This window comes from Cetorhinus maximus, chromosome 23 (assembly GCF_964194155.1).
Source record: "Cetorhinus maximus chromosome 23, sCetMax3.hap1.1, whole genome shotgun sequence".
Taxonomy (NCBI): domain Eukaryota; kingdom Metazoa; phylum Chordata; class Chondrichthyes; order Lamniformes; family Cetorhinidae; genus Cetorhinus; species Cetorhinus maximus.
Window position 1 is genome coordinate 64,076,988 of NC_135901.1, and position 24,209 is coordinate 64,101,196.

The 24,209-nt window shown below is 45.8% G+C and overlaps 1 protein-coding gene and 1 pseudogene across 1 annotated transcript in view; both read left to right on the forward strand.

Annotated features, from left to right (window-relative positions):
• The window catches only part of LOC144697683 (uncharacterized), a 672,764-nt gene that overhangs the window by 429,798 nt on the left and 218,757 nt on the right, over positions 1-24,209 (forward strand). The window lies entirely within an intron of this gene.
• The window catches only part of LOC144697681 (uncharacterized), a 126,425-nt pseudogene that overhangs the window by 63,229 nt on the left and 38,987 nt on the right, over positions 1-24,209 (forward strand).

The window sequence follows — 24,209 nt, forward strand, 5'->3', positions numbered from 1 at the left end:
TCGCCCGGCCCGGGGTAACGGCCGCCATCTTTATAGGGGGCAATGTGCAGCAGGGCGCATGCGCCGTAATCCGGGTCTAAGCAAAGGAGGAGAATATATTGTGCATTTCTATCCTGGACTGACAGGGATCGATTTTGGAAACTCCTTTTACAGGGGGTTAGAAGGGGAGGATTTACAGACTGGAATGTCAATACCAACATCACATTTAGATATGTCAGAGTCATTCGATTCATCAGGACCTGGATCTTCCTTTTCTAATGCTCTGTATATACCGTTTCCCAAACATGTCACTGTCAGTCCAGGATAGAAATTCAGGACCTGGATATTATCGGCCTCAGAGTGTAATCATTGAGCTCCAGGTCATTACCACTCTCTGTGTAAAATTTCTTCCTCATTCCTCCTACAGATCTTGACCAAAATCTTTAATCTGTGTCCTGTAATCATTTTATAATCAGTTAATTGGAACAGCTTTTCGTTAACTATCGTTATCATTAGGGACCAAGAGGGCAATCTATGGGTGGAGCCAGAGGACATCGCTAGAGTGTTGAACGAATACTTCACATCTGTCTTCACCCAAGAGAACGAGGATGAAGGTATGGAACTCAGGGAGAGAGAATGTGAGGTTCTTGAGCAAATTGATATAGGGAGTGACAAGGTATTGGAGGTGTTGGCAGGCTCAAAAGTGGACAGATCTCTAGGTCCGGATGATTGGTATCCCAGACTACTGAGGGAGCCAAGGGAGGAGATCACAGAGGCTCTGACCCAAAATTTTAATTCCTCTCTGGGGGAGGTGCCAGAGGACTGGAGAACAGTTAATGTGGTTCCGCTATTTAAGAAGGGTTGTAGAGATAAGCCAGGGAACTACAGTCCAGTGAGTCACACGTCAGTGGCAGGGAAAATATTGGAGAAAATTCTGGAGGAGAGAATCTGTCTCCACTTGGAGAGGCAAGGTTTGATCAGGGAAAGTCAGCAGAGTTTTGTCAGAGGAAGGTCATGTCTAAAAAATTTGTTTGAATTTTTTGAGGAGGTGACCAGGTGTGTAGATGAGGATAGTGAGGTTGATGTAGTTTATATGGATTTCAGCAAAGCCTTTGACAAGGTCCCACATGGGAGACTTATAAAGAAGGCAAATGCACATGGGAGATAGGGTAATTTGATAAGTTGGATTCAAAATTGGCTTAGGTGTAGAAGACAGAGGGTGATGACAGAAGGCTGCTTTAGTGGCTGGAAGCCAGTGGCATACCACAGGGATATGTGCTTGGTCCCCTATTATTCGTCATTTATATAAACGACATGTGGGGAGTAGGATTAGTAAGTTTGCGGATGACACAAAGATTGGCCGGGTGGTTCACAGTGAGGTTGAGTGTCTTGGGCTACAGGAAGATAAGTGGCAGATGGAATTTAACCCTGAAAAGTGTGAGGCAATACACTTTTGAAGGAGTAATTTGACAAGGAAGTATTCAATGAATAGCATGACAGCAGGAAGTTCTGAGGAACAAAGGGACCTTGGCGTATGTGTCCATAGATCTCTGAAGGCGGAGGGACATCTTAGTGGGATGGTGAAAAAGGCATATGGGAGACTTGCCTTCATCAATCAAGGCATAGAATACAAAAGTAGAGAGGTCATGTCGGAGCTGTATAGAACCTTGGTGAGGCCACAGCTGGAGTACTGTGTGCATTTCTGGTCACCACATTATAGGAAGAATGTGATTGCACTGGAGGGAGTGCAGAGGAGATTCACCAGGATGTTGCCTGGGATGAAACATTTAAGTTATGAAGAGAGGTTGGATAGACTTGGGTTGTTTTCGTTGGAGCAGAGAAGACTGAGGGGCGACCTGATTGAGGTGTACAAGATTATGAGGGGCATGGACAGGTGGATAGGGAGCAGCTGTTCCCCTTAGTTGAAGGGTCAGTCACAAGGGGACACAAGTTCAAGGTGAGGGGCAGGAGGTTTGGGGGGATGTGAGGAAAACCTTTTTTACCCAGAGGGTTGTGACGGTCTGGAATGCACTGCCTGAGAGGGTGGTGGAGGCAGGCTGCCTCACATCCTTTTGAAAAGTACCTGGATGAGCACTTGACACGTCATAACATTCAAGGCTATGGGCCAAGTGCTGGTAAATGGGATTAGTTAGGTAGGTCAGGTGTTTCTGACGTGTTGGTGCAGACTCGATGGGCCAAAGGGCCTCTTCCGCACTCTGTGATTCTGTGTGATCTACCTTATCTAAACCTATCATAATCTTGTACACCTTTATTATATTTCCCTCCATCTCCTTTGCTTGAAGGAGAACAAAACCTTCTAGCTCATATCTCCCATCCCTTTAACCATTCTGGTAAATCTCCTCTGCCACCTGTCAAGGACCCTGACATCCTTCATAATGTGTGGTGATCACTGGTTTGCACAGACCCAGATGTTCTGTGTCCGTGTCTGTGACATCATCACACATCGACAATTACACTGTGACATCATCACACGTCGACAATTACACTGTGACATCACCCCGCTCCCCGGGTATTTCCTCAACTGGGAGATTTTTCTCTAACTCCAGTGCTTCTGATATCTTTCCAGCTGCAGGATCCAGCAGGAGAGTTTAAAGTTGAACCTTGAAATTGTTTCACAGGTGAGTATTTTTGACTATTCATCTACAATTTAAAGATTTTGGTTTTATGCTCTGTTGTCTATGCTCTGTTATCTATGCAAAGTTCCATGGCTCTGAGGTTGGTGTGAATGCCTTCTCAGTTACATTGTTAAAGTTTGTTAATGTCAATGAGATTGTTAAGGTAAACAGGTGATGGGTATTTGAACACAATGAAGTAGGGGATAGCTGGGACACTGGGCGTGGGTGAGCAGTGTTGACAGTGAACCAAGTCAACAAACTATCTCAGCAAGAAAAGGCCCTGTGTCTTAGTTTTGACCTCACCAATTGGTGTGGATCCTGTTAATGGCTGGTGTGGCTCCTTTCCTGTGGATCTGAATCCAATGTCCATTGTTATGATTCTTGGCCAGACACATATGCGATCCGGTGAGGGATCAATAACATTTTGTTTAAAGTAGATGAAGGTTGAGATTTAAGACACCTACTTTTGGAATAAGGCCACAAGTTTCCATGGGTTTTGAACAACAATAAAACAAAATTTACTGTACATGTTCAGAAAGATAAAACAATTTACAATATGTACCTGATACTCGAACATTCAGGGTAAGTATGAGGTACATGTGAATTAACAGATGAACTGTGGTGAGACACACCACACTACAGAGTAAATGACAGATGCAACCAAAAGAGATTCCATGGATTTCACAACAATCCACCCAGACATTAGTCCCACTGTGAGTCAACCAATCTCACTGAAACTTAGTCTTTCTCAAGAGGGTTTCCAATCTCCAGCTTCGAAGATCTCACCTGGAATTCTCTCCAAAAGTCACTCCCACTCAGACAGTTTTAACAATGGCCCACCTCGCAGAGTTTCAGTCTCGCTTTCCAAGATTCCTTCTCCCTGGATTCCCAAGTACAATCAAACACTAGCTTGCACTAGCTGAGATTTATGGCCATGTCAAGCAGAACACCATTGCTCCAAAGGGGTACCTTTGCTTCAACAGCCCTCTTTAGTTAAAGTCTGCTCCCTGCAGCCTTTTCTCTAAATTTTTAACTCAACTTAACTGGGACCTCTACCTGTTCCTGTGGCACCTATTGCCTGGCAACTCCCGGAAATAACTGCCTCAAGAAGAGCTGTTCACTGACCCTAGAACTGATCTGGTGACCTATCAAAATACTCCCAGAGGATTCCACCCTTGTTACTAGACAGGAACCAATGTAACAAGCATTGGAACATCCTGTACCTTAAATGTTACAATCTCCACAGGTTGCTAATTTAGCAGGGACCCAGGATGAATTGAATTTATAACACAATCCACTGCTCTGTTTCAGCTCTGTCTTCTCTGCTATTGTCCAATTCCTCTGCCTCTAATACTGGGTGTATTTTAGGTACGTTTAGTATTTAATTGTTACTTTTGCTGACTGTGTCTCAATGAGGTTTCCTCCGCTGCCCATACCCCGACCATGTGCTGCTGTCTTCCCAGCTTTATCTTCCCACAGTACCTTTCGTAGTCAGGAATTGTTTTTCCTGCACTATAGTCCATTTCTCTTCCACCTCTGAGCTTATGTTGACCATCAAATTCTGCACCATTTTTAGTCCCTTTAATTCGTTCTGCACACCCTGAAATGTTTATTCTGTTTCCCTCTCCACAGATAGGAGCATATTTTCCCAATCCCCAGTTGCCTGTGGAGAAGATGATGTTTGGCCTTCTTGAACCGCTGCAGTCCGTGTGGTGAAGGTGCTCCCACAATGCCGTTAGGTAAGGAGTTACAGGTTATTCACCCAGCGATGATGAAGGAACAGTGATATATGTCCAAATCAACAACAACAATTTTTGTTTCTATCACACTTTTAACGTGATATAATGTTCCAAGACATTTCACAGAAATGTCACAAAGTAACATTTGACACTGAGCCACATGAGGAGATATTAGGGCAGGTGACCAAAAGCTTGGTCAAAGAGGTCACTCTTAAAGGGAATCTTCGTAATTCTTCCAAGGGATGTGGGCTTCGCTGGCTGGGCCAGCATTTATTGACCATCCCTAATTGCCCTTGAGAAGGTGGTGGTGAGCTGCCTTCTTGAAGCACTGGAGTTCACGTGGTGTAGGTACACCCGCAGTGCTGTTAGGGAAGGAATCCCAGCATTTTGACCCAGTGATAGTGAAGGAACAGCGATATATTTCCAAGTCAGGATGGCGAGTGGCTTGGAGGGGAACGTCCAGGTGGTGATGTTCCCATGTGTCTGCTGCCCTTGTCCTTCTCGGTGGTGGTGGTCGTAGGTTTGTAGGACACTCTCTAAGGACCGTTGTTGAATTCCTACAATGCATCTTGTAGATGGTACACACTGCTGTTACAGTGCATCGGTGGTGGAGGGACTGAATGTTTGTGGATGTGGTGCCAATCAAGCTGGCTGCTTTGTCCTGGACAGTGTCAAGCTTCTTGAGTGCTGTTGGAGCTGTACTCATGCAGGCAAGTGGAGAGTATTCCATCACACTCCTGACTTGTAGATGGTGGAAAGGTTTTGAGGAGTCAGGAGGTGAGTTACTCACCACAGGATTCCTAGCCTCTGACTTCATCTTGTAGCCACAGTATTTATATGGCTGGTCCAGTTGAGTTTCAGGTCAATGGTAACCCCCAGGATGTTGATAGTGGGGGATTCAGTGATGGAAATGCCATTGAATGTCATGGGACGATAGTTAGATTCTAGCTTGTTGGAGATGGTCATAGCCTGGCACTTGTGTGGGGTGAAAGTTACTTGCCACTTGTCAGCCCAAGCCTGGATGTCGCCCAGATCTTGCTGCGTTTGAAGATGGAGTTATTCAGGATCTGAGGAGTCGTGAATGGTGCTGAAAATTGTGCAATGATCAGAAAATGCCCCCACTTCTGACCTTATAACTGAAGGAAGATCATTGATAAAGCAGCTGAAGATGGTTGGGCTGAGGACATTACCCTGAGGAACTCCTGTAGTGATATCCTGGAACTGAGATGACTGACCTCCAACAACCACAACCATCTTCCTTTGTGCTAGGTTTGACTCCAACCAGCGGAGAAGTTTCCCCCCCGATTCCTACCAACTCCAGTTTTGCTAGGGCCCCCTGATGCCACACTCGGTCATAAGCAGCATTGATGTCAAGGCCAATAACTCTCACCTCACCTCAGGAGTTCAACTCTTTTGTGCATGCTTGAACCAAGGCTGAAATGAAGTCAGGAGTTGAGTGACCCTGGCGGAACCCAAACTGGGCATCAGTGAGCAGGTTATTGCTAAGCAAGTGCCGTTTGATAGCACTGTTGATGACCATTACTTTACTGATAATGGAGAATAGGCTGATACGGCGGTAATTGGCCGGGTTGGATTTGTCCTGCTTTTTGTGTACAGGACATACCTGGGCAATTTTCCACTTGCCGGGTAGATGCCAATGTTGTAGCTGTACAGGTACAGCTTGGCTAGGGGTGCAGCAAGTTCCGGAGCACAAGTCTTCAGTACTATTGGCCGAATATTGTCAGGGCCCATAGCCTTTGCAGTGTCCAGTTTCTTCAGCCATTTCTTGATATCACGTGGAGTGAATGGAATTAGCTGAGGACTGGCATCTGTGATTCCGGGGACTTCCGAAGGTAGAGAGGTTTAGGGAGGAAATTCGAGAGCTTGGGGCCTTGGAAACTGACAACTGGCTGCCAGTGGTGGAGTGATTAAAATCAGGAATGCTCAGGAGGCTGGAATCAGAGTAGTACAGATATCTCGGAGGGTTGTGATACTGATGGAGATTTTTGAGTTCGGGAGCGGCCATGGAAAAATGTGAAAGTAAGGATAAGAAATTGAACATTTTGGTGTTTCTTAACCTGGAAACTTTGTAGGTCAGTGAGCACAGGGGTGATGGGTGAACAAGACTTGGTGCGAGTCAGCACAGTTTTGGATAACCTCAAGATTACAGGGAGGTTGAATGTGGGAGGCCGGCCAGGAGTGTGTTAGGATAGTTAAGTCTAGAGGTAACAAAGGAATGGATGAGAGTTTCAGCAGCAGATGAGCTGAGACTGGGGTGGAGTCGGACGATGTTACTGAGGTGGAAATAGGCGGTCTTGGTGATGATGTGGATATGTGGTTGGAAGCTCATCTTGGGGTGAAATATTTCACCATGGTTTTGAACAGTCTGGTTCAGTCTCAGACAGTTGTCAGGGAGATGGATGGTGTCGGTGTCTGGGGATTGGAGTTTGTAGCGGGGACTGAAGACAATGGCTTCAGTCTTCCCAATGTTTAAATGAAGGGAATTTCTGTACATCCACTACTGGATGTCAGACAAGTCAGGAGGGTGTGTGACTTAGAGGGGAAGTTGGAGGTGATGATGTTCACATACACCTGGTCCTTCTGGGTGGTGGAGGTTGAGGGTTTGGGAGATTCTGTCCAAGTTCTGGTTGAGTTGTAGAAATATAAATCCCCTCTGCTTCACCAATTCCGACGAAGTGTAATACAGTCTCGAAACTTTAACTCTGTTTCTCTCTCCACAGATGCTGCAAGATCTGCAGAGATTTTCCAGCACTTTGTTTTTATCCCTCTCCTTCATCCCCTGCCTTTCTCTCTCTCTCTCTCTCTCTCTCATTTCGCTCTCACCCACTCCCATCTTTCTCTCTCTCTCCTCCAATCGAGGCCAGAGTCTTGTCTGGGCCCAGACCAGGTGGCAGGTTCCCTTCCCTGAGGGACATTTGTGAACCAGTTGGGTTTTTATGACAATCCAGCAGTTTTCATGGTCACTTTTTCCTCGTGCCGGCCCCACAAATTCCCAGATTCATTCAGCTCAATTTCACAACCTGCCTTTGTGTTTTTGTGGGTTCTCTCTCACTCCCTTTTTCTGTTTTAAATCAATTTCACAGGGCATGAGAAGGAGAGGATTTGCAGTTGGGAAACTGAAACTAAACATCACATCAGGATCTGACGTAATTTCCCAGTCTATCATAAGCTGAAGATCATTGGATTTCGAACATGGAAGGAAAAAGCACCGTTCACACTGGGGAGAAGGCGTGGAAATGTGGGGATTGTAGGAAGGAATTTAACTACCCGTCTCAGCTGGAAACTCATCGGCGCACTCACACTGGAGAGAGACCATTCACCTGTGCCATGTGTGGGAAGGGATTCACTCATGCATCCAGCCTGCTAACACACCAGCGAGTTCACACAGGGGAGAGACCATTCACCTGCTCCCAGTGTGGGAAGAGATTCACTCAGGCATCCAACCTGCTGATGCACCAGCGAGTTCACACTGGGGAGAGACCATTCATCTGCTCTGCATGCGGGAAGGGATTCACTCAGGCATCCAACCTTCTGATGCACCAGCGAGTTCACACTGGGGATAGACTGTCCACCTGTTCCGTGTGTGGAAAGGGATTCACTCGATCATCCAACCTGCTGAGACACCAGCGAGTTCACACTGGGGAGAGACCGTTCACCTGCTCCGAGTGTGGGAAGGGATTCACTACCTCATCCCATGTGCTGAGACACCAGCGCGTTCATGAGTCATGACAATTATTGGATTTTGCTGTTAATCACATCCAAGACTGAACCATGTTCATTGAGATCTGTTTCTGCTGATGTTTGTACACTCCAGATAAAATTCAAATAAAACAGCTTTGTGTTAAACACAAGGTGCTGAGTCTATTAATCCAGCGCTTCCCAAACCTTTCCCCGTGAGACCCCATTTTAATGACTCAGACTTGGTGTGACCCTAGAGTGAAAATCTGCGGATTACAGGAGATGTTGAGCGGGATAGAGGCTTCAGGCAAAGTTTGGACAATTGTTATTCTGCAGAAAGTACTTCAAGCAGCTAAATATTTGCAATTGCTCAATGAAAAATTAGCAGATTATAAAGTCTACATTGTAAATTGGACTCATGTATAGTTAACTCAATAATTCTCTTAACTCTCTATAATTCTTCACTAAATAAAATCTTGAAGTTCCAATTCTGCGTGTGCAGGATATTTCATATAAATGACTTTCAGTTACACACAGATACAGCTTTTATCATAATCACTACAATAGGGTTTTAGTTATATACAACAGAAGCTATTAGCGTGATATACAGGCAGAAAGGTGCTTTCTCCTCTACAAATATTTAATGGCTCATAAAACTTTTAGTAATCCTAAAAATATACTTTTCAAAATGGTGAAAGTACATCCCTCAAATTCAGACTGATCCTCCTTTCGTCTGCTGAAATGACAGAAGAGGTAGAAAGCTTTTTTGCTTCTATCTTAATCCCCAGGATATGTGTTTGTCTTAGTTTGGTAATGACGAATGAATTGGGGGAGTTGATGAATAGAAAACAAACACCTACCTTTTCACGGGCGTTTTATGCAGCAATCAAGCCTCAGATAGCAGCCATTAGAGCTGGTCCACCAATAGGAAAAGGTGAGGATTTAAGGGGCCCTCGTAGCTGTCAGGGGACAGTCCAAGCTCCCTGGCAGCCATGGATGCCTCAGAGCTCGCGAGCCCAAAATCTCACCACTGGGGATCATGAGCCACAATTTGGGAAGCCCTGTTTTAATATCTTGAAGACTAGTTAGTTTATTTTGAAATTCTCCCCTTTCCCCTGTCTCCTCCATCCTCACCTTCAAGAACAAGTGTGAGGAGCTCATGGAGCCTCTTTGTCACTAAGATTGAGACAATCCGATCAGCTGCCTTTGCTGCTTCCCTCCCTTCCACTAACCCACCGGGACAAACTGTCTCCAAAGTTCCCCTTGTCCAAGCATTAACTCACATCTTTCTTTAGTTTCTCTCCCATCTCCCCACATGGCCTCTCAGTGCTCATCTTGTCCATGAGACCCACCTCCTGCTCTCGACCCTATTCCCAATAAACTACTGATCCCCCAACTTCCCCATGTTTACTGATATTGTTAACAGTTCTCTCTCTTCAGCTATTGCCCCCCTCTCCTTCTAATCATCATTCCCTTCCTCAATAAACAAATCCTTGACCCCACCATCCTTGAAAACTACTACACCATTTCCAACCTCTCTTTCCTTTCCAAAGTCCTTGAAAATGTTGTCACGTCTCAAATCCATGCCCATCTTTCCCAGAACTCCCTGTCTGAATCCCTCCAATCAGGTTTCTGCCCCTGCCACAGTATTGAAACAGCTCTGATCAAAGCACCAATGACATCCTATGTGACTGGGACAAAGGTAAACTATCCCTTCTCGTCCTTCTCGATGTGTCTGCAGCCCTTGACAAGGTTAACCACACCATTCTGCTCCAATATCTCTCCACTGTCGTCCAGCTGGGTGGGGCTGTTCTCTCCTGGTTCCATTTTTCTCTGTCTAATCATAGCCAGAGAATCACTTGTAATGTCTTCCCTTCCCACTCCCACAGTTACCTCTGGTGTCCCCAGAGGATCCAGCCTTGGCCTCCTTTTATTTCTCATCAACATGCTCCCCATAACGACATCATCTGAAAACAGTGTCAGTTATCACATGTACACTGACAGTGCCCAGCTCTACCTCACCACCACCTCCCTCCACTTTTGTTAAATTATCAGACTGTTTGTCTAATATCCAGTGGTGGATGTGCAAAAATGTCCTCCAATTGAATATTGGGAAGACTGAAACCATTGTTTTCATTCCCGAGCTACCAACTCCATTCCTCTCCCTGGCAACTGACTGAATGTAAACCAGACTTTTTGCACACGTGATGTCAGGTTTGACCCCGAGATGTGATTCTGACTCGGGTGTGTGTGTCCTGGTGATTTTCCAGTCACACTGATGATTTTTTTTTTTCCCCACAGACTGAACAGACAAACATTTCTCCTTCCATAATCAGAGGCTGATCATGTATGAATTCAGTGATTCTATAAGATCTTGAGATTTTTGCTTTGAGTTTTTCATTTGAAAATCCTCTCCCTCTAATACCCTGTAAACAGAGTTGACAAAAGCCATCACTGTCAGTACAGGGTAGAAATTCAGAACAGACAATTCTAGTTTCTATGGAATATTCTTTCTCCTTTCATTCCCCCAAATCTATAATTCCCTGTCCCACACACTCCTCTCCCTCTCTGCTCATTGTTACAGATTCAGTGCCTGGTCTCCTACTAATTCTTTTCTCCTCTCCAGATTCCCTCTCTTCCTATCCTTAAAGTGGTGACTCAGGCTGTGGGTCAATCCCACTCCTTCACTCTAATTCTACCAAATAATTCAGCTCACAACAGATGTTCTTTAATGGCTTTGTGGTAATTTTGAATGTTTGGAAAGAATCACCTTTTCCCAACTATGACACGTGCTGTGCCTGAGTTACATTAAATAGACTCATTCACTCAGTAAGTGATCAGATCTCACTGAACTATGACACAAGCTGTGTCTATCTGAGTTACATTGATACAGACTCAGTCACTTAGTAAGTGATCAGATCTCACTGAACTATAACACAAGCTGTGTCTATCTGAGTTATATTTATACAGGCTCATTTACTCAGTAAGTGAACAGATCTCACTGAACTACAAAAACAACTACAATAACTTAAATTTATATCGCGCTTCTAACATAATAACTTGTCCCAAGGAGTTTCACAGGGGCATAAGGATATATTAAGTCAGATAACCAAAAGCTTGGTCAAAGAGGTCGTTTATAAGGACTGTAAGGAGGAAAGTGAATGAGAAAGGTGGAGAGGTTTAGGGAGGAAATTCAACAGCTTAGGGTCCAGACAGCTGAAGGCCCGGCCACCAATGGTGGAGTGATTAAAATCGGGGATGAAGGACATCCGGTAATGGTGCTCCATGTATGTGGGCCCCATAGCCCAGGCTCAAGGCCCTAATCTGAACTTTGGGACATAGTTTGACCATCCCGGGTTTCAGAGAAAAACACAGCAGGTCAAACATCATTGGAAAGTGAGAAATGAATGGTCACTGTTTCAGGTGGGACTCCTTCAGAATGAACACTTCCCATCACCAGCACCAACCTCCCTCCCCCATCCCCCTCCCTGTGAACTGAACATTCCTTCAGCCGCTCATCCACCCATTGCCCATCCACCCAATGGCTCCCAGCCTGGATTGACATTCAGCATGAACCCAGTGAGAGGGTGAGCTGGCCCACGGGATGTCAGAATGGACAAGAGCTGGAAGTGGTTCCAATCAATGCATTTTATGTTTCATTGTTATAAACAGGAAACTTAATATTTTGTCAAACCCCCATGTGCACACCCTTGATGAATTACAATTTCTCACCCAGTCCTTTCCTCTGGCTTCAACAAGGTACATCCTGTGTGGGTTCAGCTGAGGTAGAGACAGGCTGCTCAGGAGACGGGGGCAGAGTGTCGGGAGATGGGGCAGAGTGTCGGGAGATGGGGGCAGGGTGTCGGGAGACGGGGAGAGTGTGTCAGGAGATGGGGGCAGCGTGTCGGGAGACCGGGGCAGAGTGTCGGGAGATGGGGGCAGAGTGTTGGGAGATGGGGGCAGAGTGTCGGGAGATGGGGGCAGAGTGTCGGGAGATGGGGGCAGAGTGTCGGGAGATGGGGACAGAGTGTCGGGAGATGGGGGCAGAGTGTCGGGAGATGGGGGCAGAGTGTCAGGAGATGGGGCAGAGTGTCGGGAGATGGGGGCAGAGTGTCAGGAGATGGGGCAGAGTGTCGGGAGATGGGACATATACTGTACATGTTTCTCATCCTCATAATTTACAACACTATTCCTGATGTTCATCAGCTGCCTCACTTTCTTTCCCATTAATTCCATTTGCTGATCTATCAGTAATGGACTTGCTGCCATCTCGAACAAAACTGTTTTCACCACTAAGGCTCTGCTGGTATTGTATAGTCTTCATGACATCATCGCACTGGGACTGGATGACATCATCGCACTGGGACTGGATGACATCATAAGAGTCCATTGTTTCTTAATGATCCACATCAATAACAAGAGGAAATATTAATAAACCTGAGCGCATTATCTAGGCTGACACTCCAGGGTGACACTGAGGGACTGCTGCACTGTCAGAGACAGCATCCTTCACATGGAACTTGTGGAGGCTCTGGTCACAATCTTCCAATCCTCCTTATATCGTAGTGGTGCCAAAGCACTGACATATTGTAAATGTTACACCCCTGTTCAAAAACACAGCAATTCCAGGACAATCAGCTTCACATTAATGGTGGGGAAAGGCTGGAGACAATAATCCAGGACAAAATCAATTGGCATTTGGAAAAGTATTGGTTATTTCCAGCATTTTCTGTTTTTAAAACTGATACTTCCCTGGATCCCAAGGCTCTCTGGGCGGTTTGGGGAGCTGGAATGTATCCATGAGAGTAACCAACGGTCTGAGAACTGAAAGAATCTCGAGTTAGAGAGGAGACCAGATCCAAAAATGGAGCAGTTGGGAACAGGACATCAATCAGTCTCCTATTATCCTGGAGAAATCAAGGACTCGACATTCTGAGATTTTGAAACAAAACCGATTTATTTAACAGACATCAAGATATTAAACTTCAGCCCAGTTACAGAGATTATTAACATCAATAGAAACAAACCACAACTGTCAGAATGAACAGGGTTCAGTTCTGGATGTGATTAACAGCAGCAATAACAGCAGAATCCAACCCCTGCTGTCACTTGTGAACTCACTGCTGTCTGAGCAGGTGGGATGACCAAGTGAATCCCTTCCTACATTCGGAGAAGGTGAACAGCATCTCCCCATTGTGAACTCGCTGGTGTGTCAACAGGTTGGACAAATGAGTGAACCCCTTTCCACACTCGGAGCAGGTGAATGGCCTGTCTCCAATGTGTACTTGTGTACACTGAGGTGGAATGAAGGCTGAATCTCTTTACACAGGAAGGACAGCGGAACGGCCTCTCCTTGTGTGAATTCGCTGGTGTTTCAGCAGGGTGGGTAACTGAGTGAATCCCTTCCCACACTCAGAGCGGGTGAATGGCCTCTCTCCAGTGTGAACTCGCTGGTGTCTCAGCAGGTTCGATGACTTAGTGAATAAATTCCCACACTCGGAGCAGGTGAAAGGCCTCTCTCCAGTGTGAATTCGCTGGTGTACTTTGAGGTTCAATGAAGTCCTGAATCTCTTTCCACAGGAAGTACAACTGAATGGCCTCTCCTCAGTGTGAATTCGCTGGTGCTTCAGCAGGTTAGAGGACCCAGTGAATCCTTTCCCACATACCGTGCAGTTGAATGGTCTCTCTCCAGTGTGAACTCGCTGGTGTATCAGCAGGCTTGATGACCAAGTGAATCCCTTCCCACACTCGGAGCAGGTGAATGGTCTTTCCCCTGTGTGAATTCGCTGGTGTGTGCACAGGTTTGATGACTGAGTGAATTCCTTCCCACACTGGGAGCAGTTGAACAGTCTCTCCCCAGTGTGAACTCGCTGGTGTACGTTGAGGTTTGATGAAGTCCTGAATCTCTTTCCACAGGAAGTACAACTGAATGGCCTCTGCTCAGTGTGAATTCGCTGGTGCTTCACTAGGTGAGAGGACTCAGTGAATCCTTTCCCACATACCGTGCAGGTGAATGGTCTCTCTCCAGTGTGAAGTCGCTGGTGTGTCAGCAGTTTTGATGACCGAGTGAATCCCTTCCCACACTCGGAGCAGGTGAATGGTCTTTCTCCAGTGTGAACTCGCTGGTGTGTCAGCAGGTGGGATAACTGAGTAAATCTCTTCCCACACTCAGAGCAGGTGAACGGCCGCTCCCCAGTGTGACTGCGTCGATGGATTTCCAGTTTGGATGGACAATTGAATCCTTTCCCACAGTCCTTACATTTCCATGGTTTCTCCATGGTCCAGGTGTCCCTGTGTCTCTCCAAGTTTGATGATCAGTTGAAGCCTCGTCCACACAGAGAACATGTGTACAGTTTCTCCCCACTGTGAATGGTGTGATGTTATTTCAGGCTGTGTAACTGGTTAAAGCTCTTTCCAGTCAGTGCAGTGGGACACTCTCACTCGGGTGTGTGTGTGTGTCTCGGTGCTTTTCCAGTCACACTGATGTTTGAAATCTTTCCCTACAGACAGAACAGACAAACGTTTCTCCCTCCACATTCAAAGGTGATGATATTCAGGTCCTGATGAATCGAGTGACTGTGTCAGATCTTGATGTGATGTTTGGTTTGAGTTTCCTGCCTGAAAATCCTCCCCTTCTAATTATCTGTAAAAGGAGTTTACAATAGCCATCACTGTAAGAACAGGATAGAAATTCAGAACAGACAATTCTACGGAACATTTTTTCCTCTCTTGTTCCCCCAAAGCTGCAAATCCCCGTCCCACACACTCTCCCTCCTCCCTGTGCTGAAATCCAAACAGAGTTTTGGACAACTCTTTCTGTATCTTTTTAACAAATTTCTATAATTGGAGTTGACAACATGTCTGATCATTCACTTCAGTGATTACTCGTGACAAAACATTAATCTGAAACCCCCTGACCGACCAGACAGAATAGCAGATGTTAACCTTGTGTCCAAAACTTACTGTGTGGAGATTTAATGAGCGATTATGAAGGTGGTTTCTCCCAACATCCCAGAGTTTCCTTCCTTCCTTCTCTCCCTCTCTAACTGAGTTAAACCTGGGATCAGTCTCATGGCCCATTCTGGTTCCTGCTTCTCTTCCTGATGACTAATTAACTCCAATTAAATACTGAGAAGTCTGAAGATACTGTTTTCAGTCCCTGCTCCAATCTCCATTTCCCAGACACCAACTCCATCCCTCTCCCTAGGAACAGTGTGAGATTAATCCAGTCTGTTCACAACTTCGGTGTTACATTTGATCTCGAAATGGGCTGCTGACCTCATGTCTGTGCCATCACTAAGATCGCCTGTTTCCACCTCCGTAATATCACCCGACCTCACCCCTGTCTCAGGAGTGTCTCATCTGCTGCTGAAACCCTTATCACTGCCATGTTTACCTCCAGACTCGACCATTCCAACACACACCTGGCTGGACTCCCACATTCTACCCTCTGTAACCTTGAAGACATCCATATTTTTGCTGTCTGTGTCTTCACTCACAGCTAGGCCCATTCCCTGACCTTCCTTGGCTCCCGTTCAAGCAGCAACTTGATATTAAAATTCTCATCCTTGTTTTCAAATCCCCCAATGGCCTCCTCTCTGTGGCTCCTGCAGACCCACAACCCTCTATGATATCTGCACTGCTCTAATTCTAGCATTCCCTGTTTTAAATGTTCCACCATTAGTGTCCGTGCCTTCAGTTCCCGCGACCCCAAGCTCTGAGATTCTCTCCCTCTGTCTACCACACTTTCCCCCTTTAAGACAATTGAGTATTAATAAAAAAAAGACATTCTGTTAAAACATTTTATCTTGTACTCATCAGGATAGAGGGAAGAACACCAAATTTCAAAAATTATCAGTCAGGCTAGTAATGTGGCTCACTTACACTTGCTAGAAGCTACGTATGTTCATCCACAGGGACCTGTCCTCTGCAGGCGGAAGGAACAAGTCCAGGCACGGGGTCTTTTGTGGAATTAAACAAAAGCAGAGGGGATTACAGCTCCTGGCTGTATTGTCCATGGCAACAACCAATCAGAGCCGACGGGCCAACCAATCAGCACCCTTTTCTCGTGCAGTATAAATTGTGGTTCCCTTTGAAATTTGGGTTTCTTGCGTCTGTCCTGGTGAGTGCAACAGGAAAAGCTTTGACAGCTTGTCTCTTTTTTCGTTAATAATCAAATTCTGAACAAACAAGCGACTATTTAAGTATTTTGGTCACCTCCGTCTGTGTCTGAATGTTATACTTTATTTTATAATTTCCCTGTGAAGCTCACTGGGATGATGTATGATGTTAATAGAAGTTGTTGTTGTTTCTGACTGTTACCCTGATCTCCTGTTTTACAACAACCCATTGATTTCACATCAAACTCTATCTCTGATTTATTGTCCTTCCTACGGGTCATTCATCCGGGCCTGCAGCCTCTGTAAAGATGGCGACCACGCATGCTCCCTGTTGGACATTGCCCCCTATAAAGATGGTGACCGCACATGCGCTCTGCTGCTTCTTGCCCCCTATAAAGATGGTAACCGCTCTGCAGCTCCTTGCCCCTATAAAGATGGTGACCGCACATGCGCTCTGCTGCTCCTTGCCCCCTATAAAGTTGGCGGCCGTTAACTCGGGCCTACTTCCGGAGAAATGGCCTAATCTGTGGTTGGAAGGATGGTTCCTTATTGAGGGTTTAGGACAGAGACCGTGAATTCATAAAGCCTCCCAACTCACCCGCCAGCCCTATCTATGCTCACGGGGTTTTTTTTCCAGCTCACAGTCCGCACTCGGTCTTTGTAAATCCCGCATTTTAAACCCGCTCGCTCCAGCTCTCCTCACGCCTGATTTCACGCGCTACACCTGCTCCAGCTCACAATGATTGACGGCAGCTCCGGACCAATAGGGACAGGGGGCGGGACTGGAGGACCTGCGGGACCGGCTGTTCCTCCGGCCAATCGGAGTGAATGAGGGGCGTGGCCGAGCTTGAATTGGAGCATGCGCAGCGCGGGTGGGGATCGGGATCAAGGCAGTTGGGTTGAAAGTCCAGCGGGTGAGAAAGGGCCGAGTGCAGGAGAGGAATGGAGCCGGAGGGTGGACTGGGAGGATTCACAAACACCCGGTGTAGGACTCCAAACCCGGATTACAAACTCCCGGAGCCCAGTTTACACCGAGTGTTTGGAAACTCCTTTTACAGGGGGTTAGAAGGGGAGGATTTACACACAGCAAACTCCAACCCAGAGAAATGTTTGTCTCTTAATTTCTATCCTGGACTGACAGGGATGGTTTTTTTATAGTCTCCTTTGTACAGGATTTTCAATGGGACGGATTTGGAGACGGGGAAACTCAAACCAAACATCACATCAAGATCTGACAGAGTCATTCGAGTCCTCAGGTCCTGAATATCATCGGACTTTGATTGTGGAAGGAAAAAGGTTTGTCTGTTCTGTTTGTGGGAAAAGCACCGACATCTTCAAAATCCTGGTTAGACTGCACCTGAACCACTGTAATAAAAATAAAAAATGCTGGAGAAACAGAATTAATGTTTCGAGTCAACATGAGCTTTCATCAGGACAGGAATACTGTGTTCAGTTCTGGGCATCACACCATGGGAAGGATAGACCATATTGGTCTTAGTGGGAGAGCAGTGCAGATGTACCTGAATAACAACTGGACTCCAAGGGTTAAATTATGAGGAGTGGTCAAACAAATGCATCAGAGTAATTACAGCACAGAAAGAGGCCATTCAGCCCATTGAGTCCATGCCAACTCTCTGTAGAGCAATCCAGTCTGTCTCATTGCCCCACTGTGTCTTCAACCCCCTGCATGTTTATTTCTCTTAAATGCTGGTCCAATTTAATTTTAAAGCATTGATCATGTCTGCTTCCAGCCTGCTCGTAGGCAGTGAGTTCTGGGTTATTACTACTTGTTGTGTAAAATATTCCTCCCTGCATTTGCCCTGTATCTATTGCCCATAACGTTCAATCTGTGTCCCCCTAATCCTGGTACCATCACCAAATGGAAACAACATTTTCTTTGTCCACCTTTTCTAAACCTGTCACAATCTTGTTCACCTCTAACAAATCTCCCCTCAACTCTGTAACTCCAAGAAGAACAACTTCAGCTTCTCCAATCTCCCTTTGTAACCGAATTCCCTTTTTCTTGTAACCATTCTGGTAAATCTCCTCCACATCCTCTCAAGGACTCTCCCCCCTTTCGTAAAATGTGGAGACCAGAACTGGATGCAATAGTCCTGTTGTGACCTAACCAGAGCTTTATGACGGGTCAGCTTATTTTCCCTGCGTTTATACACATTAAATCTGCTTATGAAGCCCACGATCTCATATATTTTGCGAACTGCTCTAACAATATGTCCTTTCGCCTTCAAATGTATATGCACATCAACCCCCAGGTCCCACAGTCCCTACACACCCTTTAGGACTGTACCATTGAGTACCCTATTCATTCTGCCAATATTCATCATCTCACGGTGAGGTTTGTATTCCCTGGAATTTAGAAGATTGAGGAGGACTTTCTCGAAGTTTTCATGATATTAATTGGAAATGGTGTGGTAGATAGAGGGGAACAATTTCCATTGGTTGGGGAATCCAGGACTGAGGAACATAGTCTAAAACTTAGGGCCAGACCTTTCAGGAGTGAGATTAGGAAAATCTTCTCCAGGTAAAGTTGGGAGAAGTTTGGAATTCTCTTCCTGAATTAGCAGTTCATGCTTGATCAATGTTCAGTTTCAATCTGGCATTGATAGATCCTTCCTAACACAAGGTATAAATCAAGGGACAGGAGACAAAGGGTCACAGATCAGCCGTGATCTGATTGCATAGTGAGACAGGCTCGAGGGGCTAAATGGCCAACTCCTAAAATCATTGAAACTTAGAGCACAGAAGGAAGACATTCAACCCTTTGTGCTTGTGCTGTCTCTTTGAAAGAGCAGTTGTGTTTAGTCCCACACACCCACTTTCTGTTTGTAACCCTGTAAGTTCCTCAATCCCAAATCCCTGTCAACTCCCTTTTAAAATTCCTGATAGAATCAGGTTCCAGCACCTTTTCAGGTAGAATGTTCCAGATCCTGAGAACTCTCTGTTGGTGCATAAACTGCTGAACTCGATGTTGAGTGCAGAAGGTTGTAAAGTGCCGAATTGAAAGATGAGCTACTGTTCCTCGAGATCCCATTGAGCTACATTGGAACAGCGCAGGAGGCCGAGGACAGAGAGGTCAGAGTGAGAGCGGGACAGAGAATTAAAATGACAAGTGACCGGAAGCTCAGGGTCAAGCTGACAGACTGAACGGAGGTTGTTCCACAAAGTGATCACCCAATCTGTGTTTGGTCTTCCCAATGTAGAGCAGATCATATCGTGAGCAGTGAATACAGTAACTAAACTGCAAGAAGTACAAATAAATCACTGTTTGGTTCCATCTTGCACAACCTTGAGAACAGCCTGAAGAAAGATACTTTACTTGAAGAATAAAGGTTAAAATATAATTACATTGTCTATCTCAGGGTTTAATCCAAGAACAACACCTTGTATTTACAGGAAGGGTTGTGGGGCTGGAGGAGGTTACAGAGATACTGAGGATAGAAATTATACCACAGAGGAGGCCATTCAGCCCATCATGTTGTACTGGCTGAAAATAAGCAATCCAGTCTAATCCCACTTCCCAGCTCTTCGTCCGTAATCCTGTAGGTTACAGAACATCCAGTGTATATCCCAGTACTTTTTAAATCTGTGTATTTCTGCCTCTACCACCCTTTCAGTCAGTGAGTTCCAAGACCCACCACCCTCTGGGTAAAAGCATTATTGAACTCTCCTCTAATCCTTCCACTAATTACTTTAAATCTCTATCCTCTTGGTTCTGATCTCTGTAAATGAAATAGGTCCTTCCAATCTGGGACCCTTATAATTTTTACACCTCAATTAAATCTCCCCTCTTCCTTTCCTGTCCCAAAGAAAACAACCCCAGCCTCTCCAATCTTTCCTCAGAGTTAAAATTCTCCAGTCCTGCCAACATCTAGGTAAATCTCTTCCGCGCCCGCTCTAGTGTGATCAGATCCTTCCTGTAATGTGCTGACTACAGCTGGACTCAGTACTCTAGCTGTGCTCTAACTAGTGTTTTCTAATAGTTCTAGAATAACCATGCTCTCACCTTCCATTGGCTTCAATGTGATGGAAACTGAAAGCTGGAATCTGTCAGCATTTGAAATATATTTACAAATGATTCGAGGGTTTCTTACAGTTGGGATCTTTCTCTGTTCTGTCCATTCGAGGTGTTAGATAACAGACTTTCTCATGGGAATATCGAGCTGGAGATTTGGGCTGTGATATGTTTCCTTGTTCATCTTGTTGACTCTAAATGGTGAATCTTGTGAATTCAGGCACCAGATAATCAAGGTCACAAAAGATTGTCTCACACTGACTTTATTAACAGCACCGCAGTAATACAGACAGAGTATAGTTCCCCGATCCAGAGAACAGGGATAATGTTGGGGTAGACTCCTCATTGTTCGAGCGTAACCAAACTGTAAATGATTTAATCATTTCCTGTGGGTCCTCTCCTGACTGAAGAGTTCGGTGTGGGATTGACATGGGCATCCACAGAACTGACCGTTCATATTGTTGTTGGTGGTGCTTGGGTTAACTTCTGCAGCTGTGCCACCTCTGACCTTCCTGTGGGCACGTCGGATGTTGAGTTTGATGTAGATGGTCCTCGAAACACGCTGAACCAAATTTCAGTGCTTGCCTCCACATATACACTCACAGAGCACAGGAGAAGGCCATTCGGCCCATTGTGTCCATGCTGCTCACAAAGTTCTGACTACACTAATCCCATTATCCAGCGCTTGGCCCATAGCCCTGGAGGCTAAGGCAATGCAAGTGAATATTTAAATACTTCTTAAATGTTAGAAGCGTTTCTGACTCAACCACCCAAATCATTTACACCCTTTCAGGCAGTGAGTTCTAGACTCCCACCAACGTCTGGGTGAAAAAACAATGCTCCTGAACTCCCCTCTTAGCCTTCTACCTCTTACCTTAAATCTATGCCCCCCGGGTTATTGACCCCTCTACTAATGGAAAAAGTGCCTTCCTATCCACCCAACTATGCCCCTCATAATCTTATACACCTCTATCAGGTCCCCTTCGCTGCTCCAGGGAAAACAACCCCAGCCTATCCAATATTTCCTCATAGCTCAGACCCTCCAGCCCGGGCAGTATCCTGGTAAATCTCCTCTGCACCCTCTCCAGTGCTATCACATCCTTCCTATAATGTAGTGACCAGAACTCGGCCGGTCGACTGCAGTGTTTTCCGAGGAGAGGCAGTCTGCAATGCAGAAGTTTGTGAGGCTCTTTGTTAGGGTGTCCTTGTATCGGTTGTACTGACCACCTTGATGTTGTTTGCCCTGAGACAGTTCCCCATGGAAGATCAGCTTGGGAATTCTGTAATTGTCCATGTGGGAAACATGGCCTGGCCATCGGAGCTGAATTTTCTGGAGGGTGGTCTCCAAGCTGTTGAACCCAGCGTGATGGAGAACCTCGTTGTTTGTGATTTTTGTCCTGCCATTTAATTCTCAGGATGGACCTCGGGTGTCATTGCTGGAAGTGTTCCAGAGCTTTGATGTGGCTCCAAGAGCAGACCCAGGATTCTGCTCCATACAGCAGGGTGGTCAGGACAATGGCCTGGTAAAGTTTGATTTTAGTTTTCAGTTTAATGCCATGCTGCTTCCAGACAGATAATACCATGGATTTAGACTAGATTGCACAGGAGTTCACGGGATATACAGCAGAGAACCAGGCCATTCAGCCCAATCAGTCCATGCTGCTGTTTACGCTCCACTCGAGCCTCCTCCCATTTTTTCTCAGCTAAATCTACCAATGTAATCATCTATTCCCTTCTTTCTCATAGAGCTATCCATTTCCCCCTGAAATGCACCTATTTTATTCACTTCCTGATGCAAATTCTATGCAATTCACCCCTGTCCCGAAAGGATGGATCTTTGGCCCAGTGGGCTAGTGGATGGGAGGGAAGCAGCAGAGGCAGCTGATCGGATTGTCTCAATCTTAGTGACAAAGAAGCTCCATGAGCTCCTCACACTTGTTGTTGGAGGTGAGGATGGAGGTGACAGGGGAGAGGCAGCGTCCTTCAAAAGGAAATAATTTGTGTTAAAGGTACTAAAAAGACTCAATACACTGTAATTAACACACAGCACTTCAAAAATACAAATGGCCCCCTATAACTGGGCTGGGGTTTATGAACCCCAATGAACATAGTTCAGTCCTGGATGTGATTATCAGCAAATCCCAATCACTGTCGTTACTTGTGAACGCGTTGGTGCCTCAGCAGGTTGGATGATCGAGTGAATCCCGTCCCACACTCCATAAAGGTGAACAGTCTCTCCCCAGTGTGAATTCTCTTGTGTACCGTAAGGTCAGATGACCATCTGAACCCAGTCTCACAGTGAGAGCACCTGAACGGTCTCTCGTCAGTGTGAACACGTTGATGGGACATCAGGTTCCCGGAACTTTTAAAGCACTTCCCGCAGTCTGGGCATTTAAAAGTTTTCTCCCCAGTGTGAACCTGCTGGTATTTCAGCAGGATGGATGGATCAATAAATCCCTTACCACACTCGGAGCAGCTGAATGGTCTCTCCCCAGGGTGAATTTGCTGGTGTCTCAGCAGGTTAGATACACTAATGAATCCCTTCCCACACTCAGAGCAGGTGAACGGCCTCTCCCCCGTTGTGAACTCGCTGGTGTGTCAGGAGGTGGTATAACTGAGTGAATCCCTTCCCACACTCGGAGCAGGTGAACGGTCTCTCCCCAGTGTGACTGCGTCGATGAGTTTCCAGGTCAGATGGGTAAGTGAATCCCTTCCCACAGTCCCAACATTTCCACAGTTTCTCATTGCTATGACTGTATTTATGTTTTGACAGGTCAGATGATCGCCTAAAGCCTCGTCCACACACAGAACACGTGTATGGTTTCTCCCCACTGTGAACGGTGCTTTTTCCTTCCATGTTCAAAATCCAAAGATATTCAGTTTACGATAAATTGGGCGACTCCGTCAGATCCTGATGTGATGTTTGGTTTGAGTTTCCTGACTGCAAATCCTCCCCTTCTAATCCCCTGTGAAATTGATTTAAAACAGAAAAAAGGGAGTGAGAGAGAACCCACAAAAACACAAAGGCAGGTTGTGAAATTGAGCTGAATGAATCTGGTCATTTGTGGGGCCGGCACTAGGGAGAAGTGACCATGAAAACTGCTGGATTGTTGTAAAAACCTCACTGGTTCACTCTTGGCCTTCAGGAAGTGGAACCTGCCACCCAGTCTGGATAGACACTGGCCTCTATGGAAAGAGAGAGTGAGAGAGAGAGAGAGAGAGAGAGAGAAAGAGGTAGGTAGCGCAGGAGGTGAAGGAGATGGATTGTTTATATCTATAACATAAGCAGAACTTTGACAGAATCTTCTAATCCCTCAACCTCCACCCCCAGAAGGACCAGGGTAGCAGGTGTATGTGAGCATCATCGCCTCCAAGCTCCCCTCAAGTCACACACCATCCTGACCTGTCTGACGCACTCCCCACTTTCAACCTCCCTGTAACCTTGAGGTCATCCAAAACTCTGCTGCCCGTTTGCTTACTCACACCAAGTCTTGTTCACCCATCACCCATGTGCTCACTGACCTACAAAGGATCTAGGATAAGAAGCACCTACATTTTAAAATTCTCATCCACTTTTTGAAATTCCATGTTGGCCCCTCCCTATCACTGTCATCCAGCCTCACAGCCCTCTGAGATGTTTGTGCTCCTTTCGTTCTGACCTGCTGAACATTCTGTCAGTTTCCATGGCCCCAAGCTCTGGAATTTTCTCCCCAAACCTCTCTTCCTCTCTACTTCATTTTTCTTCTTTAAGACATTGCTTAAAACCTACCTCTTTGACCAAACGTTTAGTCACCTGCCCTAATATCTCCTTATTTGGCTCAGTGTCAAACCTTGCTTTTAACCTTTCTGTGAAATGCTTGGAACATTGTCTTACATTGAAAGTGCCATATAAATCCAAATTGTTGTTGTTGATTTGGACATATATCACTGTTCCTTCATCATCGCTGGGTGAATAACCTGTAACTCCTTACCTAACAGCATTGCGGGAGCACCTTCACCACAC